Source organism: Cupressus sempervirens, chromosome 5, assembly GCF_028749045.1.
Source record: "Cupressus sempervirens isolate cs-2001-9-10 chromosome 5, ASM2874904v1, whole genome shotgun sequence".
NCBI lineage: Eukaryota > Viridiplantae > Streptophyta > Pinopsida > Cupressales > Cupressaceae > Cupressus > Cupressus sempervirens.
Genome location: NC_143122.1, coordinates 491,348,483 through 491,363,337, shown reverse-complemented (window position 1 = coordinate 491,363,337; position 14,855 = coordinate 491,348,483). Strand labels below are relative to the sequence as shown.

At 40.4% G+C, this 14,855-nt stretch overlaps 1 protein-coding gene across 12 annotated transcripts in view; it reads left to right on the top strand.

The window, feature by feature from the left end:
• The window catches only part of LOC149556875 (uncharacterized), a 103,247-nt gene that overhangs the window by 17,464 nt on the left and 70,928 nt on the right, over positions 1-14,855 (top strand). The window lies entirely within an intron of this gene.

Here is a 14,855-nt window from a genome sequence, read left to right as displayed (position 1 = left end):
GTATTTTACGACTTACCTAGAGGTTTATAACCAAGTCCTTATGATATGGCAGTTGTGTACTTTTTGATTGGTGATTTTATCTTTTTGCATACTCCAGTTATATGTGGCTGTCCTGCTTGGACTATTAGTACATTTTCAGAGTTAGCTTAGCCCGCATCGGTTAGTGAGCTGCATGTAGATGAGTGGGGACAACACACATTGCCATATATTCCATGTGACATGTTTACCTTTCTAGTTCAACGACATATTGTTGACAGTGTTGATACTATTGATGCTGATCCAAGTTATCGCAACGACATTTAGAGGCACGATGAGTTGGTTTCCTTGCATATGGGCAGTGTGTTTGACATCTATATATTCAGCTGGCTGATTTAGGAGGTTGGAGATTCACCGATCATCAATTTCTATGCCCAGGATCATGTTGATAGGTTTGTTTCAGATCCAAGTGTTACCAAGATGTGTGCTTTGCATTTGGGGATTCTGTTGTGATGCTACATAGTTTGAGATTTGATGTAGTTATGATCAGAGTCACACAACCTACAGATGTAGCGGTACTCATAGATTGGCATAGAATCCAGGGATCTCATTGATGGATGAGTTGGATATTTATTTATGATTCTACAGTGTGGCACATCCTAATTGCATAATTACTAGTAGGAGCTATAGAGGGGCTTGTAGATAGATATGGGACCTTGGTATTGGTTACAAACTCATGACTATTTGAGGGCAAGTAATCTTGAGGAGGGAGGACTGTAATGCCCCCTTTTGAGACATCAGAAATTCTAAAGTTAAATTAAAAATAATAATAATTTGACTTATGAGAGTGTAAATCAAATTTATAAAATGGGTCAATTTAATATTATAATGGGGGTTAAAAGGCGACAAAGAAGGAAAAAGACAAAAGGAGAGGAAGGAAGCTCAAGAGTCCTATGTTCAGTCCTTAAAAGAGGGATGAGGAGTTCATTTTGATAGGCTTGGATTATGCTTGGATATTGATTTTGTCTTGAATTTCTCTTGGAAGAATTTGTTAAGTGCTTAGCTTCATGCTCAAAACATGAGGACAAAAACTTTCAGGCTCAACTCGCCGGATCAGATGCCAGCCTGGTTCAACATTAGATGTGGTTTCACATTAGAGTTGACATTTGGTGTTACAGGTTCTTCTTTATATGTCTCCAATTTGGCTGTTGTTACTGTTTATAAAATTGGGTTTTCTATGCATGTTATTGTATTGCTGGTTTGTAATGCAATAACAAGATATGAAGTATTTTATGAGTTTGTTAGTAATTTGCTTGTTTTAGATTAAGGTAAAAACAAGTTTTGAAGGGACTCGAAACCCTTTACAAAAAACTAAAGATAAACGTTAAGCACCACCAGGTTTTACAAGGACCTGAAACCCAAAGTTTTAAACAAAGAAACCAGGTTTTATAGGGACCTGAAACCAATAGTTTAAACCATAAAAAACATCTAGGTTTTACAAGGACCTAGAACCTAGAGTTTTAAACAAGCTAGAAAACAAAAAGCAAAACTAGTAAAACGACTCGGACCAACAACCAACACACCAGCTCCCACCAGCACCTACAACAGCTCTTTGATAATATTCGCCACCTCTTTACCTGCTTCTGCAGCACTGAGGATAATGTCTGTTGAAGCTAAAACAAGAGCCTCAAGAGCCTCAATGACCTTTTTCCTCATGCTTTGCCTAGTTCTCTTACTAGGTCCCCCTGGACTCCTCATCCCAACATTACCTAGAGACATTATCTCCTCGTTACTCTTCTTACCTAGACTGGCCGCCACTGCACACAGACTAGAAGTGACCTGTTCCATTCTTTCACCACTTTCGTTAATTAAGTAACGAAGCTCCTGCTCATATTCCTTGAGCTTTTCAGGAATGTTACCAATTTGAATTTTCATCTGAGCTCTTATTGTGCGTTCATAGTCTAGCTCTTTCTGCATGACCATTATTTTCTTCTAAGTACCATAATTTCATTGTAAAGCCAAGAATTGCCCTGAATGGAAGCCTCCACTTTAAGTTTAGCATTGTGAAGAAAGGATAATTTTGCTTCATGAGAATCTTCCCTGCCATCGACAACAACCCTAATCTCATAATCAATAGCAGTAGTAACTGTATTGATTTGGATATCAGTATTGATATCCTGCTTCTCTGTCCTCTCCTCTTTTTCCTCTTTACTCAGGGTGTTGTCCTTAGTAGCAAGGTCTTTATCCTCAATTTCCTTATTAGTATCCTCCATTTTCTCCTCGCTAACATTCCTCTTCGGGTGGGAAGGGTGAGCACTATGTTTCTCTTCATCCTCCCGAAGGGCTTTCGACCCAACATTTGAATCAATAATTCTATCCTTGCTACCCTCCACATTATCTTTACTAGTCGACACCCCTTTGCTCCCAGAATAACCATCAAAATTGGAACTAAGTTCCTCCATTTCCGTCTTAACATTTGAATCAGTAATTCTATTCTTGCTACCCTCCACATTATCTTTACCAGTCGACACCCCTTTGCTCCTAGAATAACCATCAAAATTGGAACTAAGTTCCTCCATTTCTGTCTTGTCATCATTGTCATAATTCTCAGGTTCTGTGATTTCCTCAATGATTTTCTTATTCTTTTCCCGTTTGAAAACCTTTTTTATACTCTTGCTATCACTAGTGTCTTCGCTTTTAGCCTTAATTATCTTAGATTGAGGATCATTGCCAAACATTTTCCTCTTCTTTGAAACCAGAGAGGGCTTAATGACCTTGCTTTTACAATAGTTTTCTATAAGTAATATTAAACCTTCATGAAGCATACAATGGGAATCTTTCTTCCTATGAGCATAGAGGCTTTGAAGTAGAGAATACTTTAGATAAAATGGAAAGGAGATCCTATCTTGTGCCTTAAATGATTTAGGAAAACAAAGTGAAATTTATGGACTCTCTTTGCCCTACCATCAAGAATAAAATACTCACGGGTACATGATAACACGTCCCTCCAGATGACCTTAATTTGTTTCAGGTCATAGAAGTCGCCATTTTTCTCCAAATTTTTCTCTTCAGCTTCCTTCTTTGGGAATTTCTTGAAAGCCGTGTTCAAGATACTAGTCTCCTTAGTGAATTTTATCTCTTCCATTGGAAGCCCCGTAAGCTCAGAAATGAATTCTTCAGACCCCATGCAAAGTGACCTTTTCTTCAAACCAATTTTTGAAAAAGACCTTAGTAATGTGAGGTTTATACTCATGGATCTCTCAATGTAAGTTGTTACTTTCCCCTTTTGCAGAATCTCCCAAACAGAAGCTTTTGCCTTCCATTCCCTAAAATTGCTCGGTTCTTGCTTTCTAGGTTCCCCTCCCATCTCGATATCTTGTTTTCTCCAGCAATTCCCCTGAGAAACAAAAACCAAAAAAAAGAGTGAAGTTTTTATGATTACTGAGGAGCTATTAACCTTACAGATGTGCCAAATGCAAATCATATTAGCACAAAAGTACTTCCTAGGGAAACTCATACTGTCCTCCGTAAACCCATCACTTCCCTTAATAAATTTTCCAATCTTAGGAAATCTTTCCTTCTCTAGCACGTGTCTTGTCATATTTAGCTATTGCCGTTAGCTCCACTTCCTTGCATAGGTCAGCTTGCCACCTTAACTTAATTTCCCTATAGACAGCTTGGTTGGCAATCCGACCAACAACTGAATTGCCCTCCCGAAAAAATGAGAAAATAAAACATTATCAAATTTATTAATAAGGTTTTTAATTTCCATTATACTTCTCTCAATAGTCCAAGTAACCAGGCTCTTGTTATTAAGCATATTAATAATGTTGAGCGAATCTCCTTCCAACCAAAGATTCTGATAACCAAAATCCACTACCAACCTCATAGTATACAAAGCAGCCGTAGCCTCTGCTTTATGGCTAGTAGATATCCCTATAGGAATGGCAATAACATCAACAATTCTACTAGTATGGTCCCTCAAAAGCCCTCCACAATCAGCTTTACCAGGATTATCTTTAGCAACACCATTGAAATTACCTTTAATCCAACCCATAGGTGGAGAATCTCATTTAACATTCTATCTCTGATCATCAATTTTGGTTTTATAGCCTTTAGTCTTCATAGGATTATTGATTTGGATTTCATCACTCAATTTTCTGTGAGATTTGAAGTTTTCCTTGATAGCTCTGATAATATTGTGACCGAGAACCCACTCAAGAATTTCTTTGTCTCTAAAAATTCTATTATTTCTTTCTTTCCAGATTCCCACCAGAAATGGTTTAGAGAAATTTTCCATAGAAAACCTATATTAGCATCCTTTGAAGGACATTTCCAACTCTGGAAACATTGATCAATATTATTATGTTGAACCCAATCTAAGTTCCAATAGAGAAGGATATAACTCCAAACTTTCTAATTGAACCTGCAATTTAAGAAAAGGTGATTCCTATCTTTAGATTCAATTTTGCATAGACAACATCTGTTGACCACATAAACCCCTTTTTTTTGCAGATTGTCCAAAGTTAAGATTTTGTTTTGAAGCAAGATCCAGAAAAAATAAATATTAATTTTAGGAGTAAGACCTTTAATCCAGGCTTTAGCCCATAAAGGTCTAATTCCCTTTTCCTCAGTTCTAAAGATACTAGAAACTTTAAAACAACCTCTTGGTTCAATCCCCCAAACCATTTTATCTTCAATATGAGGATAAAGGCTAGAGGCATTCAAAATTAACTGGATACTGGTAAAAACCATATTACTTTCAGCAAGGTTGACCCATTCACTATTAATCCAATAATTCTCCACTAAAATACTAAAACTCTGTTTACATTTGTCAACAAGTGTTCTATCCTCAAAATCAGAGAATGATCCAGAAGCCACACATCATCCCAAAACCTGATCTTATGCCCATTGCTGACTTTCCAGATGTATCCCTTGATTAAATTTTTTTTGGCTCCTTGAACAACACCCCAAATAGCAGAAGAAGACTGGACATTTGGATAAGATAGAAAATCAAGCAAAGAAGCAGCAGCAAAGACGTATTTATGTTTCCAAATAGAACTCCACTCCTTATTGTCATGATAAACTCTCCAACCTTGCTTAGCAAGTAAAGTTTTATTCATACTCTTGACAGAATTGATGCCGAATCCACCATCCAATTTAGGCTTACAAATTTTCTCCCAAGCAATTAAAGCCATTCTCTTCTTCTCCTTAGATCCAAACCAAAGGAAATTCCTTTTGTCAATAGTATCAACATATTTCGCCGGAATCCTGAAGGGACTCAAAGCATAAGCAGGGATACTCTGGAGGCAAGCCTTAAGAAGAGTGACTTTACCAACTTGACTCATCAAGTTACCTTTCCAACTTGCCAATTTCTTGTTGAATTTCTTATCAAGATCCTCCGAAAAAGAATTCGAAGGATTAGGTTCCAAAAGGAGACCTAGGTAAATACAAGGAAAAGACCCTATAGAACAACCAAGGATATTAGCAATCTTACCTTGTCTAGAAGCAGGGCTATTAATAAAATACGAAGAGCTCTTATTCCAATTAATCAATTGACTAGAAGCAAAAGAATAGAGATTAAGAGCCTTTTTGAGATTCCTCGCCTTCCTAACCTCAACTTTACCTAAAAAATTAGTATCATCCACAAATTGTTCATGAGAACAAATAAGAGGATGAGAATAAGGTCGCAAACCTTTAATTTTCCCTAAAGAGACGAATTTCCCGATATATCTGCCCAGACAATCAGCCATAATAGTGAAGATGATTGTCGATAAATGATCTCCCTGTCTCAACCCCCTTGTCGGTTTAAAGAAAGCAGAAGAACGCCCATTAACTAAAACAACTACTATCGTAGTAGAGATCATCTGCATAATAAGCTTAGCCACATTGACACTAAAACCAAAATAAGATCTTATGAAGAAAGAACCATTCTACTCTATCATAGGCTTTAGCAAATGTCAACTTTCATAATAAACCCTTGATTATTAGAGAGAGATAAAGAATGGATATTCTCATGCACAGAGATAATAGAGTTCAGGATTTGTCTACCAGCACTATCTCTACACTGCTTCACATCACCACATTGCAATCTTAGAACACTTTGCTCACTGATAGCTGTTGTGTGCCTCCTTGCATTTCTGCACCATGACACTTTGCTTTGGAGAATAAAAGCAATCACATGTAGACGTTCGTTTCAGAACGGTCGGGGTACTCTTCTTCCCCCTATAATAGTTATAAGTGCCCGACCCACTCCGCATGAGAAACCGTTTGTGCAGTCCACAAGTCCCTTAAAGACCTCTGTCTCAACCTAGGGACAGCCCTTCCTCTTATGCGAATCACCCACCCCTTACATCCTCCCCCACTTAAAACAGGCGACGTCCCGGACGCCGGCAACACTTGGCCATGTCGTGCTGTGGAGGCACCCAGCTCCAAGTTGGATGTTCAAAGGGATAAGTTGGAGTCCCGATTCAGGAACTCTAGAACCTTATCTTCATACTTCCACATGGTCTCAGCTCGCTCCCAAGACGCCTCTGCCCTGGTCTGGCCCTGCCAATGAACTAAGAACTCTCTCCACTTTTTGTTACCATATCCCCGATCTCTAATAGCAATCACCTCCTCCACCTCTAACCCTGGCTTGTCCCTGACAAACGTTGGTCCTCGTGTTGGAACATTCCTGCTGTCGTCCTCCTTATCCTGATGATACGGACGGAGCTGGCTGACATAGAACACATTGTGAACTCTCATGTGACTTGGCAACTTCAGCTTGTATGCCACCTTCCCAATCTTTTCAACAACTGAAAAAGGCCCATCATAGCGCCGTCCCAGTGCTGTACTCAACCCTTTTGGTGTTTTGAACTGAACTGGATCCATCTTCAAAAAGACCCTGTCACCAACTTTGAAATCCACACTCATCCTCCCAGAGTCTGCATAGTGCTTCATTCTTTCAGCAACCTTGACCAAATTATGCCTAGCAAGATCTACCTGGTCATGCCACTCTCTTGCAACCTTTTCCTTGCATCTGGACTCTCTCCCATGTATCCACTCAAAACTGTATGAAGAGTCAATGGTTGCTGGCCTGTTGCCAACTCAAACGGTGAGAACTGACTCGATGCACTCTTCTGCATGTTGTAGCTAAACTGAGCTGAGTCCAATAGCCTTGGCCAATTGAATTGGTCCGACCAAACAAAGTGCCTCAGATAATCTTCCAAAATCCCATTGATCCTTTCAGTCTGTCCATTTGTCTCCGGGTGATGACTCGTCGACATGAGCAACTTTGTCCCAATCAGTTTGAATAACTCTTTCCAAAAAGTGCTTGTGAACCTTGCATCCCGATCACTAATGATACTCAGTGGAACACCCGAATACTTCACCACATTCCTGAAAAAGTAATCCGCAGCATACTCCGCCTTGCATGGTGCCTTGCACGCTACAAATGTGGCATACTTGGAGAATCTGTCAACTACAACCATAATACTTGTACACCCGTCCACTTCAGGCAACCTAGTAATAAAATCCATACTTACACTTGCCCATGGTCTTACTGGCACGGGTAGTGGCTGCAGCAAACCTCCTGGAGGCTTCGTCACCGCCTTGTCCTGCTGACAAATGAGACAACTCCTGACATACTCATCTTCATCCTTTCTCATATTCTGCCAGTAGAACCCTCTCTCAAGCAATGCAAGGGTCCTCTTCTGCCCTAGATGCCCAGCCCAAGGACTATCATGACATTCATGTAAGACTTCCCTCCTCACATTCTTCCACTTAGGAAGGTAGACTCGATCCTGGGTAAAGACCAAAAACCCATCTTGGATATTGAACTTGCGAGTCCTACCCTCAAATGCTTGCTTGAACAATTGAGCTACCTAAGGATCCATTTGATACCCTTCTTTGATAGTCTCCAAGACCTCCTCAAATAATGTCACACGGCTAGCCCCTGGTTGAGCCACTTGATCCTCCTCAACTGCAGCTAACTGTCCCTTTCGACTTAAAGCATCCGCAACCACATTTTGCTTTCCTGGATTATACAGGATCTCAAAGTCGAACTCTACCAGGAACTCCTACCACCTGGCCTGCTTCGGTGTCACTTTGGCTTGAGTCTTAAAGTAAGTTGAGGAGACATTGTCTGACTTCACAATGAACTGTGTCCCCAAGAGATAATGCCTCCAAGTTCTGAGACAATGTATGATCCCAGTCATTTCCTTCTCATGGGCAGGATGATTCTTCTCCCTGTCCTGCAACTTCCTAGACTCATATGCAACTGGATGTCCATCCTGCATCAACACACCCTCGACTGCATAATCCGAAGCATCACACTGGACTTCAAATGGCCTTGTGAAATCAGGCAATGTCAACACTGGTGAAGAAGTGAATCTCTCCTTCAATCCCTCAAATGCATCCTGACACTTATTTGACCACCACCACTTCTTGTCCTTCTTCAAGAGATCTGTCAAAGGGGCCGCAAGCTTGGAATACCCTTCAACAAACTTCCTGTAGTAGTTTGCCAAACTTAGAAACTGCCTCACTTCGTGAACATTGTTCAAAGGCTCCCAATCCTTGATTGCTTGCAGTTTCTCTGGGTCTGGACGAATCAGACCATTACCAACTATATGTCCCAAGAAGTGCACCTCTTCTTGAGCAAATGAACACTTTTCCTTCTTCACATATAGTTTGTGCTCCCTGAGCAACTCAAAAACCTCTGCTAGATGTTGCTTGTGTTCCTCCATATTCTTGCTGTAGACCAAGATGCCATCCAAATACACCACCACAGACTTATCCAATAGAGGGCGAAACACATCGTTCATGAGTGTGCAAAATGTTGCTGGTGCATTGCATAGCCCAAAGGGCATCACCATGAACTCGTATGATCCATATCTTGTCACACATGCAACCTTCTCTTCATCCCTTGCAGCAATCCTCACTTGATAGTAGCCCTGCTTCAGATCAAGCTTGCTGAACACCCTCGCTCCTGATAAGCGATCAAAACAATCTGCAATGAGTGGGAAGGGATACTTATTCTTGATGGTTAACTTATTTAGAGCTCTGAAGTCGATGCATAACCTCAATGTTCCATCCTTCTTCTTCTGAAACAACACTGGAGCTCCATAGGGAGAACGGGACGGTCTGATATATCCCGCCTCAAGCAATTCTTCCAATTGTTTCTTAAGTTCAACCATCTCTGGCCCTGACAACCGATATGGTGCCTGAGCTGGAGGCCTTGCCCCCGGTATCAACTCAATCTTATGATCTATGGCTCTTCTGATAGGGAGTTGTGCAGGCAACTTAACTGGCATCAGGTCTTCAAAAACCGATATGACCTCTTCTACTTTTGTTGGAATCGGTGTCTCCTTGACTCCTAACTCATCCCAACCTCCAAGTAGTGCCGCCAAGAACATAGGTTCTTTGTCTTTCTTTCTGGCTGACTTCTTCATGCTCATAGCTGAAATCACTGGAGCCTTCCCAAACTGCCGCCTGTCTGATGTCTTCACCATACATGAGTGTTGCGGATCTAAGAACAAAATTGACTCCAAATGAGGCGTCACTGCCACTTTACCCAGCCTCAAAAACTCTTGCCCCAAAATCAACTCAAAATCATCCATTTCAATCACCATAAGATCCATGTGGCCCTGCCACATTCCCACTTTCACTAGTGTGCCTTTCACAACACCAGTTACTCGCTTGGCAGGTGAGTTCACTGCCTTAAAGGAACTTGTGCCTGGTTGCACCTTAAGTCCCAGTTCCACAGCTCTCCTAGCTGAGATGTAGTTGTGTGTGGCACCAGAATCTATCATTCCCACGGTCACCTTGTTGGCCATCACGGTCTCCACATACAACAATCTGTTCAAGTTCTCGGGCCTAGCTGCCGTAGCCTTTTGAGGTTGTTGGTTCTTCACAGCTTGCAAACCTTGAATCACTCCCATCAGTGGAGCTGAACCATCTTTCTCTGCAACCTCTGCCTGTGTCGATGACACCCTCTGCCTCTCTGGACAATCCCTGGCCTAATGGCCCTTGTTTCCACAAGTAAAACATGCCTTGTAAGGGATCTTAGGCTTTGGCTTTGACTCATCAGGTTTTCCCTTGCCCGAATCCTTCTTGTGTGTTGGCTTCGACGACCCGGTCGTCTTAGTACTCGAAGACGGTCCAGCTGACTTGGTAGTCCCACTACTCTTCTCGTCATTCTTCTTCTGAAACTGCTTCTTGTCCCCTTTCTGAAATGGCCCACTATTGTTAGTCTCTTTACCAAACTGGTGGTCTTCAAGAACGGCCGCAATGGCGATGGCTTCCTCAGCTGTCTGAGGTCTAGCTTTCCTTACTTCAGCCATTGGACATGGTTTCAGGCCGGTTATGAAGAAATGCACTTTCTCTTCCTCTGCCCAGTTTGGCATTTGCAGCATATATGTACGGTAGGTCTGGATGTACTCCCTCGGTGACCACGTCTGTCTCATATATTTGAACTTATACCTTAGTTCCAAGTCTGCACTCTCCGGCTTAAACTGTTGTTTGAGCAGTGCACTCAAGTCTTCCCACTTGCTCACTATTGGAACTGGCCTCCCTGCCTTCTGGTCTTCTAGCCTGGTTCTCCACCACAACTTGGCCTCCCCTGAGAGGCAACACACCGCCTCATCAAGTTTCTCTTCATCGGTGTAACCTTTGAGAGATTTCAGAAATCTTTCCATATCAAAACAAAATTCTCCAACACCTTGTCATCCCTCTTTCCATTGTAGGGATCAGGGGGCTTCCTCTTGTGCCCGGCCTTGCTTCCACCTCCCTGAGTGAAGACTGCCTTAATGAAGTCAACTTCCTTGACTAACCTCTGCACCTCTGCTGCCAAAGTTTGACAGTCTGTAATCATGGTATTATGCTCCCTTGAGAAGGTCTTGAATTCTGCTGACAATGCCGCATGATCATCTCGAAGCTTCTTGTGAGCTTCTTCTAGAAGAGTATGATCATCGGATAGTGAGTTATGCTCCTGTTGTAGGGTCTGCAACTCCATTGTCAGTCTTCCTGAGTCATCTAAGAGGTCCCTAACATCTGCCTCAACTTGCCCTATCCTTTGAGCCGCAGCTATGTCCTCCACTGCCTCCATCCGACTCTCCAAGTCGTTGACTCTATCACTTACTCTCAGTGTGTTCCTAGGTCCAGTATTGATGTTGGACCTTGGAGGTCTCCCTGGGGGATACTCCTCCGATGATGCCTCCTCACCAGACATATAAGTCTCTTCTCCAGACATCCTACTCTGCACTGACTGTGTCAAGCTAGGAGTATCAAGCCTCTTGGCTCTGATACCAACTTGCTGTGATATAAGAGAAGGAAGCATATGCAACAATCTCAAAGTTAGGACTTTAGAAATAATTTTATAAATTGAATTGCAAAGATTGATAGGCCTGAATTGATCGAGGGAATCAGCACCAATCTTCCTAGGAATCAAACATAGGAAAGTAGAATTAATTTCCTTGAACATCCTTTTAGCTCCAAAGAATTCTTTAACAACATTGCACACGTCTTTACCAACCAGATGCCATTCTTTCTGAAAAAACAGCATAGGAAAACTATCCGACCTTGGTGACTTGTCCCCTCCTAACGAGAAAACAACTTTATAAATTTCCTCTTCCTTAGGGATAGCACACAACAATCTATTCTAATCTTCAGAAACCAAAGAAGGAATAACATCCAATAACTCAGCTTGATTAGTCAAATAAATTCTTGGGTTTGAGGACATCAAAGAAGAAAAAAGGAAACCATTTCCTCCGAAATTTCCTTTTCACCAGTTAACTTAGTTCTTCCTTTACTAAGACTAGAAATTCGAGTTTTGGCTCTATGTTTTGAAGTTGACAAATGAAAAAATTTCATATTTCTGTCACCTTCATCTAGCCAAAGAGATCTGGATCTCTGCCTCCAATTAATCTCTTCTTTGGTAACAACGTCATGTTACTCCACCATCTTATCATATTCTTCCATCACCAAATCCATAGAGTACCCTTCCATCTGTATTCTGTCTTGGATAGCTTGCAAATCCTCTTTAATTTTAGATTTGCTATAAAAAATGTTCCCAAAAAATCTTTTGTTCCAAACTTTAACTTTCTTTTTAACAATTCTGAGTTTAGAAGCCACTCGAAATAGAGCTGTTCCTTCAATATTTATGTTCCACCATTCAGCTAATCGATCCTCAAATTGTGGATGCTGCATATACATTTTCCTAAATCTAAATGAAAAATTCTTTCTGTTTTGAATAGCCTCAGCTCTAAATATCAAAGGAAAATGATCCGAACCTATCTTCTAGATAGCTTTCTAGATTACACAAAATCTCTTGTTCAATCCGGTGATATTAGAACTCTATCCAGGTGAGCTTTGATATAGTCATTACCAACCCTTTTGTTACTCCAAGTGAAATCAATCCCAAGATGATCTAAATCCACTAATCCTTCCTTGTTTATAAAATCCATAAAACCTAGTCTTCCATCCAACTGACTAGCATTTCCCCCTTTTTTTCATGCTCATAAAGCAAAACATTAAAATCCCTCAAAAAGATCCATCTACCATAATAGTCACTACTCCTAGTGTTAGATAAAGTAGCCCACAACCTTTTTCTAGCATTCTTGATGTTAGGTGCATACACATTCACAATATACCATTCATTGTTTAGGGCAAAACTCTTTATCTTAACCACCATAAAATGTTTATTAGCATTCAACAATGTACCTGAGAAAAAGGACTACTTCCACATTATCATCGTTCCTCCTGAAGCTCCTTCTGAGCTACTGGCCATAATATATTAGTTATTAAAATATTTAAGCTTTTCAGCCTTCTCTTTATCCATTTTAGTTTCCTGAAGCACTAAAATATCCGGTTTGTGCTCTCTAACAAAATTTCGAACAATATCTAACTTATGAATACCATTCAACCCTCTAATAGTCCAAGTAATAATATTCATCATAACTTTTTAGGGGTAAAATCCAGAATAGTTGCCTATTTCCCATCAACAATATTCTGTAAGCTTTCACTTTTTCCCATCAACAATATTCTGTAAGCTTTCACTTTCTCTAGTTTTTTTAGATGTTTTCCTTCCTGGTTTCTCTGGAGTACCAACATTCGGTTTCAGTTTTGGAAAGCAAATTTCCAATTTACTACTTCGAATCTCAACTCCTTTAGATAATGTGTTACCTTTCTTCTCTATTTTCTTTCTTTGACTCTGTTTCTATTTAGGTTCTTTCTTATCTGAAATCAGATCCATACCTTTGGATTCAAGGACATTCTCAATGGATATAATCTCTTGACAAAGGGGAGGCAATTGAATTTGAGATTCAACAACCTGACTATTCTCTAATGCTAGAAAACAACTTCTTTCCTCAAGAATTTCTCCTTCCTCTGTCTCTTCTAACTCTTCTATATCCTCCCATTCTAGCTCTTTTTTTTGATAAATAACCATTTAATTTATTAGATCTACATCCTTCTCTTTTTCCTGCAAACTTGAAGTCTCTTCTACTTCCATTTGCATTCTCGAATCTTGATTATCTAGGATATCTTTACCTTCAATCACCTTCTCAGTACCAACTTAGGTTGATTTTTAATTTTCAAACGACAACTTTTCACCCAATGGCCCTGCTTTTTATAGACAAAACAAGCATTTGGAAGATCTTCAAAGATTATTTCTTGCATCCTTTTACCAAGTTTTCAATTCAATTCCACCTCCTGGGGAAGGTTCTTCAAATGAGCAACTTTCACATAGATTTTGGCACACTGAAGTTTTGATCTTGAAGCCGTAACATTGTCAATAGTTACAAGTTCACCAAATGATCCAACTATTGCCTTGAAAATTTCTTCATGGTAGAACTCAAGGGGTAAACCAGGTAGTCTAACCCAAACCGGAGTAGTGAGGAAGAAGGCATCAGAAAAATCCATATTGGGTTCCCATCTTTTAATCGTTAGAGTACTATTACCAAATGACCAAGGTCTACCACATACCAACATGTTTAAATCTTCCTTACAGGTAAAAACAAAGGAAAAGAAACCATTCATCATAAGTGCAATGCCCACTTGACCACAGAGTGCTCATTTCGTTTTGATCATATTTCTCAATGCATCAATATCAGGCGTAGCCCCTAGAAATTTTCCAACTAGGGTAAAATCCATTGTCGAGACAGAAAAATCAACAATTGAATCCAGTATAAAGTTTTGAAAATCACCTTTTTCCTAGCAGGATTTCGATGTAACCGGAGGGACAAGAAGATTTTCCTCTACGTCTTCTCCTAAACAAAGAAGACCACTTGCGTTGATCAACTTCCAACTTCTCCTTCTTCTGGTCCTCTACACTGCAAACATTTGCATTCTTATCCACACCCTCCGATAAATTCCTTTCCTGCAGTGGGTCCCTTTTGTGAATGTGACAGTGGGATAGAGGAACAAAAAGAACATCCCCGACCCCACATTTTGTGTAATAGGAGCTTGATTGTTTGTCTTCTTCTTTCAGGGATCCATCACAAACTGTGTCTGACCTTGCAATTCCTGTTGAGATCCCTTCTTTCCGACTCCCTGCCCCTCCTTGGTCAGCCCCTGCCGCTAAGTTTCCGCCATCCAGATTCTTGCCTACTAGAGCTCCGACCATTTCAAAATAATTTGCTTGTTATTTCTGCATTAGATATCTATTTATATCCTGAAAATTTTTGTGAGAGAAAAATTGTGGAAAATATCCATTTTGGATATTACATAATTGTAAAAAGTCAAACCTATAAACGAAGTACAAAGCTCTAAAACTTCAAATATAGTGAATGACTCTTGCTACTACAAATAGGGCTATGTTAGAAGGCAAGAGGTCTTGATGATGAAGCTCCTAGGTGAGAGCCTCTCTCCTAATATGTTCAATATCAAGAGCATCCAAGTTG